This window comes from Podarcis liolepis (genome assembly GCF_965112155.1).
Source record: "Podarcis liolepis genome assembly, chromosome: 11".
NCBI lineage: Eukaryota > Metazoa > Chordata > Lepidosauria > Squamata > Lacertidae > Podarcis > Podarcis liolepis.
In genome coordinates, this window is record NC_139565.1 from 64,401,026 (window position 1) to 64,418,489 (window position 17,464).

A 17,464-nucleotide genomic window follows, 5' to 3' on the forward strand; every position below is an offset into this window, starting at 1 on the left:
GCGTCTGGGCAGAACAATGGGGGTGGAGACGCTCCTTCAGGTCTACTGGGCCAAGGCCATTTAGGGCTTTAAAGGTCAGCACCAACACTTTGAATTGTGCTTGGAAACGTCCTGGGAGCCAGTGTAGGTCGGCCACTCCCAGTCACCAGTCTGGCTGCCGGATTAGTTAGAACTAGCTGGATTAGTTGTAGTTTCCGGGTCACCTTCAAAGGGAGCCCCACATAGAGCGCATTGCAGTAGCGCATTGCAGTAGTCCAAGTGGGAGATAACCAGAGCATGCACCACTCTGGTGAGGCAGTCCGCTGGCAGACTGGGCCTTTTAGGAAAGGAAATACTGAAATCGAAGAAAAGAATTTTCTTACTTGCGACCACCGCAGCTAGGATAGTAATAGCGTCTAAATGGAAAGCTAAAGAACTACTTACCATGGAGGAATGGATTCTCGAATTAAATGAATATTTAAAATTGGCTAAATTAGCAGCATCCATACGACAGCAGTCAAATCAAAAACTGAAAAACGAATGGCAATGCTTTGATGGTTATATGACAAAATATTGCTCTAAAAGAGACATGCTAATATGCTTAAAGAATGTAAATGCATCGAAACAATATGTATGTATGTAGAGAAAATAAAAACAGAATGCAATGATAAGGGTGAAATTGATTCTAGAGAAGACGAGTAGCGGTGGAGGGAAGTTAAACAGGGTGGTGGGTTTATTTTATTTTGTTTATGTTTTTTCTCTTTCTTTTTTGGATGTTGTATAATGATTTAATGTATAATGATTTAATGTTTCTTTTCTGTTATGTATTATTTCTCTTTTTAAAATTAAATTGTATGACGGAAAATCTAAATAAAAATACAAAAGAAAAAAGAAAAAAGAAGAAGTATTACATAGTGAGGCTTTAGAAGCCAGATGTGCACAACCACCAGTCAAGGTTCAGGAGTCGGTCCTCCCTTGTGGTTTCTCCTCCTCAGAGGTTTCCATAAAGGCACGATCTCTCCTAAGAGTCTTCTCTGGGGTTTTGGAGCCTAGCAGCTCCTTGGGACTCCTTGATACCTGTTCCACATTTGTAAGAACTTGATCGTTTAGAGTTAATTTTAGTTAGTTAGTTAGTTAGTTAGTTAGTTATTAGAAGTTTTCACTGAAAAAAATATTATGAAATAAAAGAAATATGAATACAGTCGTAGCTTGGAAGTCGAATGGAATCCGTTCCGGAAGTCCGTTCGACTTCCAAAACGTTTGTAAACCAACGTGAGGCCAGCAGAAGCTTCTGCAGCCAATCGGAAGCCTCATCAGACGTTTGGCTTCCAGGCTTGCGATGTACGGGAGCCAAAACGTTCGAGAACTAAGCTGTTTGAAAACCAAGGTACGACTGTAATGCGAAAGGAAAGAAAAAGGAAAAATAACCAAAGCATTACAATACAACAGAGTATACGGTAGGGTAAATAAGTACATAAGTGATACAATTGTTTGTATCACTTATGTACTGTTTGTTTGTTTGTTTGTTTGTTTGTTTGTTTGTTTTTACAATCAAGTGGTATATAAAATCTCTGAAATAAACAAATGGGAAGGCGAAAACATGGTTGTGCACTAGCTCTTAGCATTACAATTCTGATAACGGGCAACTGTGATTCAGACGATGGCATCTCTGCTGCCAGGTGGCAATGGAGCGAGGGCCAAAGGCAGCGGATCTCTCAGCGGAAGAGATGGCCTGGCCCTGCTTTGCCCCCCCCCCCCAGCTCTGCAGCCTGATGGAGCGACTTCAGCTCCTTTCTCAAGCCTGACCTCTCAGGATTTATGGAACTTTCTTTCTCTCCCTGTAAAATGCACATTGTGCTGTGCCGATTCCCATGCCTGGCATCTGACGCAGTCGGCTGTTGCCTTTCAGCGTCTCTGCAGACCTGTGATTAGTCTCTTCGGGGGTGCGGCGTTCCTGCCACAAATCCTACCCATATCTGCTGCTGCGGGACGGGAGGCCTAGCCTCTTCTGTGATTTGTTTCTGACATGAGGTTGCTGTGGCGATGGCCACCACATGGCTTGGCAAGGCCAGCGCCAAGCAGAACGTGATTTATGGGTGGGAAGAGAACAGACCTTGCATCGCCCCCTCCACATTCTGCCTTTCCAAACCCCATGACTTTTCCTTTTCCCCAGGAGTTGAGAGGTTAACGGGACCCCCCCCCCCATTCCTGGACCAAATCGATGGCCCAGCGCCTTTCGAGGGGCTGTTTCTCAGGTGCGCTTGGAGCTGCCCGGAGCCCAAAAGGGGCCTTTGTTTTGGAAGCGGCAGAGGGCTGTTTTGCACGGCTGGAATGCAGCGCTCCCGTCCCGGCGAGCGAAGGAGCACGGGAGCGGCAGTGGGCTGTTTGCTTTGGAGCACGCCTGCTGGCTGACCCGAGCGCCTCCGTGCTTGGAAGCCGGCTTGTGGCTATGCCCTGCCCTGGGCCAGGAGGCGTCGCTAGCCAAAGCACAGCTACGGAGAGCCGTCCAGCAGGAAAGAGGTTGCCCAGTTGCGGTTTTGAAAGGGTGGCGGAGGAAGCCATGAGGAACGGGCAGATGGCTAAGGGACCCAGATGCCTAGGGAGCCCTTTGACCCCTTCTTTCTGGAGGGAGGGAGGAGTAGCAGCAGGATCAGGACCCCTCCCAGCTCAGCTGAGCACCTCTAGTCTAGAGGTCTGGTCTAGCCACTTGCCCATAGCTCAGAGACTCCATTCCCTCTGGCATCTCCAGCTAAGGCAGGGAATTATCCGTGCCTGAAAGCTTGGCACCACTGCTGCCAGTCAGGGTAGACAGTATTAAACTAGATGGACCCAATTCTCCACTTAGTATAAGGCTCCTTCCTAGGCTCCCATGACAGAGTTGGGCGGTCCAACTTCTTATGCCACGTGGGCTGCAAAAGTACTTAGACATGGAACCTGTGGGCCGCACAGTGCCTTGTCGCAAGGCTGAAATTTGAAGCCCCCTCCCCAGCCCTCGCACTGACTCCCCAAAGATAACTAAACAAGGCTCCGGGGTGAACCTCAGTCAGCTTGTTAGGGGCTTGTAGGCAGCCATGCTCTCCCCACCTCGGTGCTCCCTCTCCCCCAGAATGGGGGTGACAGCGCTGACCTACCTGGCAGGGTTGTTTGTAAGGACCGGAACAAACTGGCGTACAGGAAGCACCTTAAACTGCAATGTGCTCATGCCCTGCTCTGTACGGTTGAGTTTCATAATAAGCGCAATAGGGCATAGCAGGCGGAGAGAGGAGAGCCTTCTTCTTCTTCTTCTTCTTCTTCTTCTTCTTCTTCTTCTTCTTCAGATTACTGTATTTTAATATTCTGTTGGAAGCCGCCCAGAGTGGCTGGGGAAACCCAGCCAGATGGGTGAGGTATAAATTATTATTATTATTATTATTATTATTATTATTATTATTATTATTATTACTATTACTAACACTGGAACTCAGTGGAACGGCTCTGCTCTGCAATGCTTCTGAATCCCATTTGCTGGAAGACATGGGGCATCTGGGTGAGGTCCAGATGTCTTGATCTAGCAGGCCCATTCTATATGCTTTCACCCACAACCCCATTGCCTCTCAGGTAATTTCCTCAAGCCCCGTTCTTTGCTCAAGTGGCCATTAGCTCCTGCAGAGTGTGATCCTGCTCACAGCAATTGCGTGATCTGCGCATGATTTTTTCGCAGCACCCCGGATCGCCTCCTCCTCTCCCTTTCCCGCCAATACCCACACCTGCGCAGGTTGCCTTTTGCCCTGGGAGATGATGCTCCCTGTCCTCTCCTCGCTTGCTTTTGCCCTGTCCCGGAAACTCTCCCTGCAAAGGGGAGAGCCAGGGAGGCCTTGCCTTTCGCTCCTGGTATCTGCAGCCTGAAATCGAACCCAGCCCCCGGCTCCCCCACTCCATTCCCCAGCCGCCCAACTTTTTTATGAGCGCTTTGCTTTTGACATTATTTTTAGGAATTTCTCCAGCGTGTGGCTGGGCTGGTGGGGGGAGGGAGGTGGGGGGAAATGGTTTTCCTTTCCTCTGGAGCAGCAGGCAGGAGCCGCTGGGCTGCTTTGGCTGCCGTTCTGCTTGTTAACAGAGCAGTTGCTGTTCGGCTCCTGCCAGAGCCTCAGGTTACGGGTAGGCGAGGGGCTCGGGTTGGGTGCAGTGGGGCGGCTGCCGAGGGGAGGGGGCTTGGGCTGCGGGGAGGCTCGGGCGAGGGGCAGAAGCGGGGGTCGCGGTGGGGATTGGGTGGGTGTGTTCCCAGCTCTCCGGCTGCAGCCAGCGTCAAGGATAGCGGCCCCCCTCCACCAACCCCCCTTTCCTTTCTTTCTTTTCCCAGAGTTTTTGTGATCTGGCGGCGGCTGCGAGGCCATGGGGAACTGCAGAGGCAGCAGAGGCAGCACCAGGTCTTGAAGGTAAGCTCCTGCCACGGGATGGCAGGAATCGTCCAGCGCTCTCCGAAGGACGAGGGAGACTAGTATTTGTGGGTTCCGGAGCATGGTGCTGTCCGGTTGCACCAGGCAGAGGAGAAATCCCATGGGTCATGAATGGTTTAGATACGGCTAGGGGAAACGGGGTGTCTGAAGGAGCCATGCGCTGCCTGAACCTCTCCATCCCTATGCCGTGCATGTGTTTTATGGCACGTGGGGCATGCTCCGAGGGCGCCGGGCTGGGTTCCTCTGGCCGATCCCGGCAGAAGGAGCTTGGCTCCTCCAGAGGCGACACGGCATGCGCTGAGTCACAATCTACTGAGTCAGCACTCTGGGACCCCTGCGTCAACGGGGTCACCGCACGCGGCGGACTCTCTCGTATCTGAGTCAGAGCGTTGGGAAGCGTTCAGTCCTGCGCAGCTGAGTTCAAAGCGTTTTGCAGGGCGCACTGCACACAAGTCTCGGGCTGTTTTTACAACGTGTGTTTTCCGCACAGCGAGGGAGAGCGTCGTGAGGGCTGCAGCTGTTTCCTTGCTAAATGTATTCGCTCCACCGTTTAGGGCACAAAAACCCTCACGAAGCTGCTTTACGGCATTTAATAAATATATTCCAAAACTCTTACCACTTTAGCGCTCAAAAAAGAAGCTTCCAAATTTATTTTCTGCTGATAAAAGTTAACTCTGGTGCGCTACTGCAATGGTGTGCAGGCTGCCTTGTGCTGTTGTTTTTGTATGAGTTGCTCAAACTTCCACTCAGGCTATCTAAGCCGAAATGTTTCTCTGGATCTCCTGAGCTAAAGCTAAGCCAGACTTGTTCCTCTAGCTGCAGTGACAGTAGCAGCAGCAGCAGCCGCCCTGGTCGATTGTATCTCATCCAACTCTCCAAGGTCAACCCAAAGCAGCCTTTTAATGGGACCATAAACCAAGAGGGGTATGTAGAAAGTTTCGGCATGTGAGGGCCCTGCATTTATGGAACGCTCTCCCTCGGAGATTAATCAAAGCCCAGCGCTGTAACCTTTTGAAAGCCGTGCAGAATCTGCTTGGGGTGGCTTCTGTTGCAGGGGACAAGCAGAGAGACGGTGGTCGGGTTAAGAGATCAATTGAGTTTTTGATGCCGAATTGGATTTAAAGTGGATGCTTCCTTTGTTTAATCTGTTAACTGCCCTCGGAGTCTCCAGGGTGGGGTGAGCTAGGTCCTCAGACAATTAAATCGCTGCTCTTTTATTAGCCATTTATTAACCAAATAAGTTGTTTTGGTTCTGTTTCTGTTTAATCTGTTGCTGTCTCTGTGAAGGCGGAGGAATTGGCTTCCATATTTCTGCCTTTATAGTTCTCTGGCTGCATTGCAGTTTACTTTCTCTGGTACTGATAGAGTTCAGTTGCTCTGGAGCACAACAGAAAGATCTGTGTAGAAGAGAAGATTATTGTGGATTATAGTGGGAAAGATTTAGAAAGAGGGCGATGACAATTATCAAGGGGATGGAGAAAGGTTGCAACATTTAGGACTTTCTAGTTTAGAGAAAAGGCGAGTTAAAAAGGTGGCATGATAGATGTTTATAAACCCATGGCATGGAGAAATTGGAGAGAGAAATCTCATAATACTGGAACCCAGCTGGGGGCCATCCAAGGAAGCTAAATGTTGGGAGAATTCAAGACAAAAGAAAGTACACAGTTCAACTATGGAACTCCCTGCCACAAGGAGGTAGTGACAACCACCAATTGGATGGCTTTTAAAGAAGATTAGACAGATTTATGGAGTGTAAGGTTCTTCTGATGGCTATTAGTCAGGAAGGCTATATTTGGCCCTAAATGGCCTCGGCTCAGTGTACCTGAAGGAGAGTCTCCACCCCCATGGTTCAGCCCGGACACTGAGGTCCGGAACCAAGAACCTTCTGACCCTCACTGGAAGAAGTTACAGGGAACCAGGCAGAGGGCCTTCTCGGTGGTGGCGCCCACCCTGTGGAACACCCTCCCATTAGATGTCAAGGAAATAAACAACTACCTGACTTTTAGAAGACATCTGAAGGCAGCCCTGCATAGGGAAGTTTTTAATGTTTGAAGTTTTATTTTGTTTTTATTGTTCTGTTGGGAGCTGCCCAAAGTGGCTAGGGAAGCCCAGCCAGGTGGGCGGGGCAGAAATAATTTTTAAAAAATTATTATTATTATTACAATTGGAGACAGAGCTGTTTCTGAATACCAGCCACTGGAAACGGCAGGAAGGGAGAGGGCTACTCTTGTGCTCAGATGCTTGTGGGTTTCCCAGTGGGGTAACTGGTTGGCCATTGTGAGAACAGGACAATGGACTAGATGGGCCATTGCTCCAGCAGGCTTCTCTCATGTTCATATTAATGTGAGCCATGGCAGAGGTCTTCAGATACCTGCTGGGCTGTCTCACACAGAAGATGGAGCGAACTCTTGTTCTCCCGTTGCTCCAGAGGGCAGGACCAGCACTGGAGGGTGGAAACTGCAAGGCAGCAGCTTTTTTTTTGCTGTGAACATTACGAGAAATTTCCTAAAGGCAAGAGACGTTCAACAGCGGAACAGTCTGCCTCAAGGAAGTAGTGCCCTCTCTTTTGCCGAGGCAGAGACTGGGCAGCCATCACCAGTCAGGGTTGCTGTAGATTCCTAGGCCTTCAATTTGTTGTTGTTGTTGAGTCGTTTAGTTGTGTCCGCCTCTTTTTTGACCCCCTGGACCAGAGCACGCCAGGCACTCCTGTCTTCCACTGCCTCCCGCAGTTTGGTCAAACTCATGCTGGTAGCTTCGAGAACACTGTCCCACCATCTCGTCCTCTGTCGCCCCTTCTCCTTGTGCCCTCCATCTTTCCCAGCATCAGGGTCTTTTCCAGGGAGTCTTCTCTTCTCATGAGGTGGCCAAAGTACTGGAGCCTCAGCTTCAGGATCTGTCCTTCCAGTGAGCACTGAGGGCTGATTTCCTTCAGAATGGATAGGTTGGATCTTCTTGCAGTCCACGGGACTCTCAAGAGTCTCCTCCAGCACCAGAATTCAAAAGCATCAATTCTTCAGCGATCAGCCTTCTAGGCCTTCAATATCCCTCCCAAATCCAACATTCTGTGATGCTTTCACAACCTAGATGAATTGTGTCATTCTGGATTTTTTGGGAAGGCTGAAATCAAGAGACCCATTTCCACACACTCCCTTCCCAAGTGGCCGAATTGGTAGCGTTAGCTACCCAAGCAGATGTTGCAATCCGGTAGACAATGCCAAAGGTTTTTTGGAGCCCACTTGGCCAGTGTGGTCAAATGCCGGCAACTGCATGGCTGTGGCGTGAAAGGGGCATGAGGAGTCATCATCCGCGTATCTTGGCAGCATTTGAGTTCCTCGTCTCCAGGCAGGCTCAGAATTTGAGCAGGTAAAGAGCTGAAGGTGGCAGTTTAAATGTCAGAGAGGAAATGTGCTTTTGCTCAGCTGGATTTCCAAGGGGAAATCTGTCTTTGGACAAAGATCATAGAATCTTAGAATCTTGGAAGGGACGCCAAGGGTCATCTAGTCCAACCCCCTGCAATGCAGGAATCTCAGCTAAAGCATCCATGACAGATGGCCATCCAATCTCTGCTTGAAAACCTCCAATGGAGGAGAATCCACAACCACCCAAGGGAGACCATTCCACTGACAAATAGCTCCTACTGTCAGAAAGTTCTTCCTGATGTTTAGTGGGAATTTCCTTTCTTGCAACTTGGAGCAATTGGTTCGAATCCTACCCTCCAGAAGAAACAAACTTGCTCCATATTCCAGGTGACAGCCCTTGAGATATTTGAAGATGGCTCTCATATCTCCTCTCAGTCTCCTCTTTTCCAGGCTGAACATACCCAACTCCTTCAACCGTTCCTCATCAGGCTTGGTTTCCAGACCCTTGATCATCTTGGTCGCCCTCCTCTGCACACCTCCCAGCTTGTCAACATCCTTCTTAAATTGTGGTGCCCAGAATTGGACAAAGTATTCCAGATGTGGTCTGACCAAGGCAGAATAGGATGAGACTATTATTTCCCTTGATCTGGACACTAGACCTCTGTTGGTGCCGCACAGAATAACATTCACTTCTTTTGCTGCTGCATCACACTGTTCACTCATGTTAAGCTTGTGGTCCTAAGACCCCTAGATCTTGTCCTACTGGTAAGCCAGATGTTCCTCATCTTATATATTTGCATCTGGTTCTTCCTACCTAAGTGCCTAACTTAGATTTGTCCCTGTTGAAATTCATTTTGTGAGCTTGCGCCCAGTACTCCAATCTGTAAAGGTCATTTTGAATTTTGATTCTGCCTTCTGTGGCATTACCTTACCTTATTGCAGGATGAATGAAAGACCCATTCTAACATGAGAAGATCTTGCTGGATCAGGCCAGTGGCCCATCTGGTCCAGCATCCTGTTCTCACAGGGACTGACTAGATGCGTGTGCGAATCCTCCAAGCAGGATCCAGGCTCTAGAGGCCTCTGCCTTCCTGTGGTTTCCAGCAACTGGGATTCGGAAGCCTGGCTGCCTCCGACTGCAGAGGTAGAGCATAGTCATCCTGGCCATTGATAGCAATGACCTCCACAAATTTGTCTACTCCTCTTTTAAAGCCATCTAGGTTGGCAGCCATCCCTGCCTCCTGTGGCAGGGAGTTCCACAGCTCAACTGTTCTGAAGATGGCCTCATCATCATCACCTGCTGCTGTTGAACCCGAGACCTTTGGTCTGTCCCTGAGCTCTGGCCGCTCCTTGTTGAGGGGTAAAGCCCCCCAGGTTAACTGTTATGGGGTCAAGCCTGCCTGAAAGCGCTTGCCCCTCTTCCAAGGTTCGTGCAGATAAGCTGTGACCGCTCAGTTCTGACAGAAATCCATTCTGTACGTTTTCAAGAGCACCTTTTACAAAATAAAAGCAAATCACATGTTGCAGGACACTCAGAATTTGGCATTTCTGTCCTTTCGTGAAAGAGGAAAAAGCTGGAGGGTTTGGGTTTCAAAATATGGATTTCAGCGTTGGAAGGAAATTCAGTTTTAATGAGGTCTTATGTCTCTATTCATTTTATTGCCTTCCCTGAGCCTTTAGAGTGGAGCAGGCAATAAAATAAATTGTCCGGCTCGCCAGGAGCCTTCTAAGTTACCACCGGAAGATCCAGCATTAGTCTGTTGTCATGGGAGCTCTGCCACGGTGGGAAGCAAGGAGTGGTGGTCCCACCGTAGAGACAGGAAAGGTGGCAGGTGCTGAGCTTTTGATGCACGGAAGGTGCCCGCGTTCAACCCCTGCCATCTCTGGTGGGAAGGAACCTGGTAGCAAGGCTGGTAGTCTTGGCTCGGGTGGCACAGAGACTCATAGAATTGTAGTTGTGGGAGGGACCCCAGCGGTCATCTAGTCCAACCCCCTGCAATGTGGCAATCATGGCTAAAGAACCCCTGACAGAAGGTCATTCAAGCTCTCCAGCAAAGGGCAGTCCACCACCTTCTGAGGGAGTTTTTTAAGCAGTTGGATAGGTTGTCATGTTGTCTTGAAGCTAGGAAATTAAGGGAGAGAGCCCAGTTGAAGATTCGGAGCAGACATTTGGAGGTAACATCGAGCCCTCTCTTATAATACTTCTTCTTGTCAGAACTACAAGCCCATTCAATAAACACACAAGACGTAACCGGCTGTACGTTTGGAAAAATAATATATACTATTCATTGTACTGAACTGTAGATTTCAACAGAAGTAGCTCATAAAGTTCAATGGAAAACGTAGAAGACCCAGTGGATCAGTTCATTCACTGATCAGTTTATGCATAAGGTCCATATATGTGAAAGTGTCTATTCCACCTGTCTGTTCATAGAGTCCAACAATCCACACGAAAGGTTGTTGCAGTTTGACAAGGATTTCTGGAATATTATTATTTTTATATAAAATATTTATTAAGATTTTTTTAAGATATTACAATACAAAATGAAAAAAAAAATACAAAATAAAAATGATTAAAAAACCACTCCATTTTTCTATTACTTATTTTCCTTAGCTTGTTTCCCGGACCTCCTCATACCTCCCTTTTTTGTATTCCAGTTCAATTTGTTGGCTCAGCAAATCCTTACCCTCTTTGTTTATCCTAATCGTTGGTCTTAAAATAGTAACATTAGATTTTTCCCCATTAACAACCCATTTTTCATATTCCCTTAAAGCATTACAGCTGGAAACCACTTAATTTCTATCCAACATTTTTCTAACATTCATTAATTTTACAATATTTCTGTAGATAGTCTTTAAATTTCTTCCAATCTTCTTCCACCGACTCTTCACCCTGGTCTCGGATTCTGCCAGTCATTTCTGCCAGTTCCATATAATCCATCAGCTTCATCTGCCATTCTTCCAGAGTGGGTGGATTTCCGGAATATTAGCCTTGTTTCGCCGTCTTGGGCTTCATCAGTAGTACAAACTCATATATGATGCCACAGGACAGTGGATCTTATAGCATAGTAGTAGCTGCTATAAGAACCACAAGCCCAGCAGCAACTCAGTCAAAGAACTCTTTGGCTTCCATCTTGGCAAAATGGCGCCCGGCCTTCTTGGAGGACTCAGCAGATGAAACAATACGGTCGAGGCGGTAGTGATTCTGTGCGGCCTTCTAAAGAGCTTTTTCAGCAAATAGATTTATTTTAATTGTGCTTCTTAAAAATGCAGTTTGAAAATCTAGGTCTTTGCCCTGTTGTGTATGAGGTGATTTGAATTCCGGGCACACAGATGGTAATTTTCTGGACTCAGTGAAATGGGGACAATTCGGTCGGATGTTGCTTCTCTCAGTGTGCACAGATGGAGCTCATCATTGCTTTTTGTTCCCTGTTTTGCCTTCCTGCTCATAAATCCTGAGAGGTATTTCCTGAAACTCTAAACTCTATATGAGTGAAAACTGGTTTGACAATCATATCCCCTCTTCACAGGGACTCTTGGGAACTGTAGTTTTTTAAGTGGGGGGCTAGGAGCGCCTAACAGGATCCAGAGCATCTTGCCAGCTACAGTTCCTGGGATTCTTCCGGTGAAGTGATGCTAAAGTGATAGGCAATGAATGCGAGTTAGTGCAGCGGATGTGCCCCAAATACACGTTCGTACTTGGTTTGTGCACCTTGGCATTTTCTAACGGAGCATCTAAGGACACATTCGGAAGTGGTGCTAAAAATGCTTTTCGGTCCGAAAAGTGTGAAGCTGGTTAACGAGGTGTAGAAAGTGGAAAAGAGCCATTTTAAAAATAGAAATCTGCATGCCAGCTAATGAAGATTTCCTTTTTCATTTCGAACTACACTTGTGGGAAACGGGCACAGGGGACTCACGGAGTTATTATACATGTCATATGAAAACGAGCATCTGTCCCAGAGAAACTGAGGGTTTCTTGGAGGTGATTTGCGGTTCCAGAGTGAGAAGGTCAGTGCTGCAAGGCAGATTTCCCTGAAAGATGGGCTTGACCACCACCACCGATCAACTCCTGTGATGCACAAATGCAGGCGAGTGTTGTTTGGTGTGTTTCCGGACGCGTTCTCCGTTTACACAGAGCCACAGTGACGCCCAGCAAGATTGGCCGGCGCCTCGCGTGAACGCCCTGGGACACTTCCCACAATCCTCTGCAACAAGCCGCCGCTCTGCAGACACACGTCGACTTGGAAAGGGCTCTCTGCAGCTAGAAAATTCTGAAACCCACTGGAATAGCCAGGCATAGATGTTGAAAGCCGGTGTGGCGTTTCGCTCCAATGTTTTGAGTGTTCTCCTCTGCCTGTGTGAAACTGAGTCACAAGGTCTGGACGCCTTTGCAAAGAAATCTGAATTTTTAACGAAGAATGCAAGCGAGCCTCACGGCGAGAAGCTTAAGGGGTTGAGTTGCAGGGCTGCAGTATGGACATGCTCTCTTCATGGATTAAATGCACACGGGTTGGAGGTGTTTGCAGAGTTGGGGGCCCTACAACGCTTCGCCAGCCAGCACGTGCCAATCAGCACGGCTTTTCTTGTGCAACTCATTGTTTTCCCATCTGTGTAATAATAATAATAATAATAATAATAATAATAATTTTATTTATACCCTGCCCTTCCTGGTTCAAAAACTGGGCTCAGGGCGGCTAAAAACAAATTTAAATCACTTAATTGTAAAAACAGCATAAAATGCAGTATAAAAACATGAATAGCAATAAAATTCAAAGTTCAGAAATCAATTTAGGGGAAATCCATCTAATAAACATTAGATAATCCCCAGGGCTAGCTGGCTGAATTAATCCTACTTGGGCCAGCAAGGAAGCCAGGGGAGAATTAGCTGTGGGGTCTCAAAGCAGGTAATCTTCATAAAAGGGGAGGGGGAGGGAAGAGAAGGGAAATAGAAGATCAGGCTGAATTCAAATTAAAGGCTCTGTCTTACAGGCCCGACGGAAGGAGGTTAAATCCTGAAGGGCCTGTGTACATGTGTACCCTCTGAGTAATTGCAGGGATGTTCCAATTCTAGACAATTCAGTTTCATCCATAGAAGACGCCATTCTGCGTATGTCCAAAGGGGCTGTTGTTTTGGGGTGGAACAGAGGAATGATGGGATCTGGTGACAAGTCATGTCTGTCTTCCGTGTGTGTGTGACAGATTGCAGAGGCTGTTCCACCCCTTTCCTTTGCCGAAAGCCTTCATGTGGGATACAGGGATGCTTTTTCCAGAAGAGCTGACATATGGAAGATGCTGAGCTCAATGTGCCTTTGGTTTGATCCTGCAGCCAGGCTCTTCCTATGCCGTGACGTCAGTGTTCTCGCTGAGTGCAGTCAAACTTCGGTTTTCAAACGTAATCCATTCTGGAAGCCCGTTCAGCTTCCGAAATGTTTGGAAGCCGTGCCTCAGCTGTCGAGCTTCCTGCAGTCAAGTGGAAGCCGCATTGGACATTTGGCTTCTGGAAAATGTTTGAAAACCGGAGCATTTACTTCCAGGTTTTTGGCATTCGGGAACCAAAACATTCCAAAACGGAGGCGTTTGGGAGCTGAGGTTTGACAGTACTGATTTATTCCAGAATAATTTTTTTTGCAAGCATCAATCTGATAATGCCACAATCTTTTGCATCATTGCGCTTCTGAATTCCAGTTGCTGGCAGGTGGGCACGGTCTTACCGCTGCCGGGCTCATGCGCAGCTTGCAGGCTTCCGCGGGCGTCTAGGTGGCCATTGCAAGCCCAGGATGACAGATGGATAGACCATTGGCTGATCCAGCAAGCTTGTCCCATGTTCTCATAACATTTTGGAGTGGGTGTCCGTGCAGTGGAGACCTTTGCTGAGATGGTACCAAGTGGGCCTCCTTTGACGCAGCTGGAGCAGCAAAGAGGGAAGCATTGAATTCTAGGATTCAAGGAACACACAGGACCAGGTCGTCTCCTGATCCAGCCATCAGGACCTTGCATTGTGTCCTGATATCACTGTCCAGATGTGATGCCCTGGCTTAGTCTGCTTTGCGTAGTGTGAACCCAAATATGTGTGTGCTTATTTGTGAATGGAGTTGTTTTCTCCAAGCCTAGAGACGGTGTCCCACTGAACACAAGCAGAAACGACTGGTTGTTCCGTATTCATTTCAATTATTTAAATACAGCGGTCCCTTGGTTCTCAAACTTAATCCGTTCCGGAAGTCGGTTCCAAAACCAAAGTGTTCCAAAACCAAGGCGCACTTTCCCATAGAAAGTAATGCAAAACAGATTAATCCGTTCCAGACTTTTAAAAACAACCCCTAAAACAGCAAATTAACCTGAATTCTACTATCTAACGAGACCATTGATCCATAAGCAATAAACAATGTACTGTAGTCACACAATCAATCAGTAGCTGAACTGGGTTCCACACAGTCAGAAAAACAAAACAAAAGCTGTAAAAACAAAAATGCAAAATAATTAGCAAAAACAGACAGACCTCAGCATAACACTCAAATTGTTGGTGTAACACTCAAAACAGAAGTGTAACACTCAAAACAGAAGCGTAACACTCAAAACAGAAGTGTGGCACTCAAAACGGAGCACGTTCAGCTTCTGAAAAAAGTTTGCAAACCGGAACACTTACTTTCGGGTTTGCAGTGTTTGGGTTCCAAGGCATTTGAGAACCAAGGTACCACTGTATTGCCCTTTTGCCACAACAAAAGCAAATAGATAAGAATACATTGAAAAAAGAAAACAGTCTGGCATTTGACACTACTTTGTGCATTGTTAGCTCAGAATCTGGGTATATCTTTTCTGTGGGTGTGTCATATGTTTGTATTTCCCGCTTTGTGGAAATAATCTGCAAAGCGATTTGCGGATTGTGAGCTGACCTGGCAATAACATTCCTAAGGTCCTTAAAGGATGGGGAAGGCGGGTCGGTGACAAGAGCCTTTGGTTCGGTGGCGGAATCGCTTAAAGCCCTGCTGGGTTGCTGCCGTTTTGCAGAGCCAGACGGGGCATGTTGTGCAACACGCAGTAAAACGGTTGACGACCGGCAACTGTCAAGTGTGGAGCCAGGATTCTCAGCTGACGGACACATGTTCAGGCGTCTCAGTTTCCATAGGGACTGGCTGCTTCCCCAGGAATGCTCCTGGCTCCTGGCATTTAAATATAACCCATCCTGCACCAACGCAGTGGATTGTTTTCTAGGCCTCTTATATCACCGTCGACTCTTGGATCCGGGTCTTGTAAACAACAGATGAGGCAGTAAATCTACGTCTGGATTGTATTGCGTGGGACTGCAGGTGGGGACTCACATCACAGAATGCTCCTCCATGGAACAGAACTCTTTTACCTAGAAATCTAGCCTTCTGCAGAGAAGGCCAAGCTTCTTCTATTTTATTTTATTTTATTTTATTTTATTTTATTTATTTTATTTTATTATTATTATTATTTATTTTATTTTATTTTATTTTATTTTATTTTATTTTATTTATTTTATATATTAAATTTCTATACCACCCTTCATGCAAGGATCACAAGGCGGTTTACAATATAAAACCACAAAAATACAGAACAGAGTAACAAACAAAAACAATAACTCCTGCACACAATTTAAAAGGTTATTGCTTACCTTGGTCTGGAAACTATATAGTGGTACCTTAGTTCTCAAACTTAATTCCAGAAGTCCATTCCAAAACCAAGGCGCACTTTCCCATAGAAAGTCCAGACTTTTAAAAACAACCCGTAAAACAGCAATTTAACATGAATTTTACTATCTAATGAGACAATTGAACCATAAAAGGAAAGCAATAATCAATGTACTGTACTGTAAAATAAATAAGACAAGATTGTAGATGGTAAAAGTTTTTTTTAAAAAAAAAAACTTACCTGCACTGATGATACTCATTGTTTGGATAGGGGGCTTTTATCCGTTTCCACAGTCACACAATCCATCAATCAGTAACTGAACTGAGTTCCACATAGTCCCAAAAACAAATGAACCGAAAAAGCCTCAAAAACAAAAATTCAAAATAAATGACAAAAACAAAAGCGCCAAACTTAATCCGTTCCGGAAGTTCCGTTTGACTTCTGAAATGTTAAAAAACCAAGGCGCAGTTTCTAATTGGTCCAGGCAAGGGGTCAGTAACCTTTTTCAGCAGGGGGGCCGGTCCACTGTCCCTCAGACCATGTGGTGGGCCTGACTATATATATATATATATATATATATATATATATATATATATATGGGAATAATGAACGAATTCCTATGCCCCACAAATAGCCCAGAGATGCATTTTAAATAAAAGGACACATTCTACTCATGGAAAAACATGCGGATTCCTGGACCGTCCACTGGCTGGATTTAGAAGGCGATTGGGCCGCATCCAGCCCACGGGCCTTAGGTTGCCTACCCCTGGTCCAGGTGCCCCAGAAACAATAGCCGACAGCTGTTTCGGATGTTTGGCTTCCAAAAAACATTTGCAAACTGGAACACTTACTTCTGGGTTTTCGGCGTTTGGGAACCAAGGTACGACTGTACAGTCATACCTCGGGCTGAAGTAGCTTTGGGATGAATATTTTCGGGTTGCCCTCCGCAGCGACTCAGAAGTAACAGAGTCTGTTACTTCCGCGTTTTGCCGCTCGCGCATGCACATGCACAGACGCTCAAAATGACATCATGCACATGCATGGAAGCACCGAATCGTGGCACGTACAGACACGCAGACGCGGGTTATGTTCACTTCTGGATGCGAATGGGGCTCCGGAACGGATCCCGTTCGCATCCAGAGGTACCACTGTACTTCTGTTGAAGCAGCCGAGAACAGTGTTTGCTTCTATTGCCGCTGCATCACCCTGTTGACTCATGCTAAGCTTGTGGTCCACCAACTGAGCGTGTGGTTTGCACCTGGCACCTGGTGCTCTTATCATTGAACATGTCCTTTGGGGAAACCGATGGGGATACCAGTGCAAACCAATCTGTCACACACTTAGGACCGTGTGGAGCAGGTGGTACTTCCTTGCTCACAAGCTGGCCTCTGTTTGTCAGGATGGGGGCACCCCAGGAATATGCCTGCAACAGGCAGGCAAATTCACAGGAGTGGGGTCTCACACCAGGGAGGACTAAGACCCATTAGCACCTGGGTGGTGCAGTAATAAGATGTCTAAACCTCAGCAATTTGCACCTCATTAATGAGCTCACGTTTTTGCATCCTGGCCAGTCCTATACACCAGACACATTTCCTATGAGGAAGTCACTTGACCCTTGGGAAATGTGAGTGGACAAATCAGGGTGGATAAAAATAAATGATTTTTAAAAATAAAATAAATTGGATTTTTTTTATTTAAATCAGATTTTTTTTTTATTTAAATTGGGATTTTTAAAGTAAAATGCTTTTGGAGGAAACATCTTTCTAAAGATAGCTTTCTATTTAAGTTACGTTATAGTCCAAAGGCTATTCATCAGGAAATAAGGATTTGTTTTTCATATGTGCCAAAACTCAGTCTAAGGGTGTGTGTTTTTTAATCGTTTAACCACATCAGTTAGCAAACATGGATACATATGCAATAATGTTATTGTTTTAGTTAAATAAATTGTTTAAAGGTAAAGGGACCCCTGACCACTAGGTTAGGTTTAGTGTGACCGACTCTGGGATTGTGTTCTTAACCCGAGGTACTATTTCTGGGTTA

At 46.5% G+C, this 17,464-nt stretch overlaps 1 protein-coding gene across 5 annotated transcripts in view; it reads left to right on the top strand.

The window, feature by feature from the left end:
- IL11RA (interleukin 11 receptor subunit alpha) overlaps window positions 1-17,464 on the top strand; it is a 150,677-nt gene that overhangs the window by 62,742 nt on the left and 70,471 nt on the right. For 2 of the 5 annotated variants that reach the window (XR_014517257.1, XM_083466157.1), the window contains exon 2: window positions 4,319-4,394. The gene's annotated coding sequence lies outside the window, so the exon portion shown is untranslated. Of the gene's footprint in view, window positions 1-3,963; window positions 4,117-4,318; window positions 4,395-5,234; window positions 5,340-17,464 lie in introns of those variants that run through there. The other 3 variants (XR_014517258.1, XM_083466158.1, XM_083466161.1) reach the window with 3 other exon arrangements.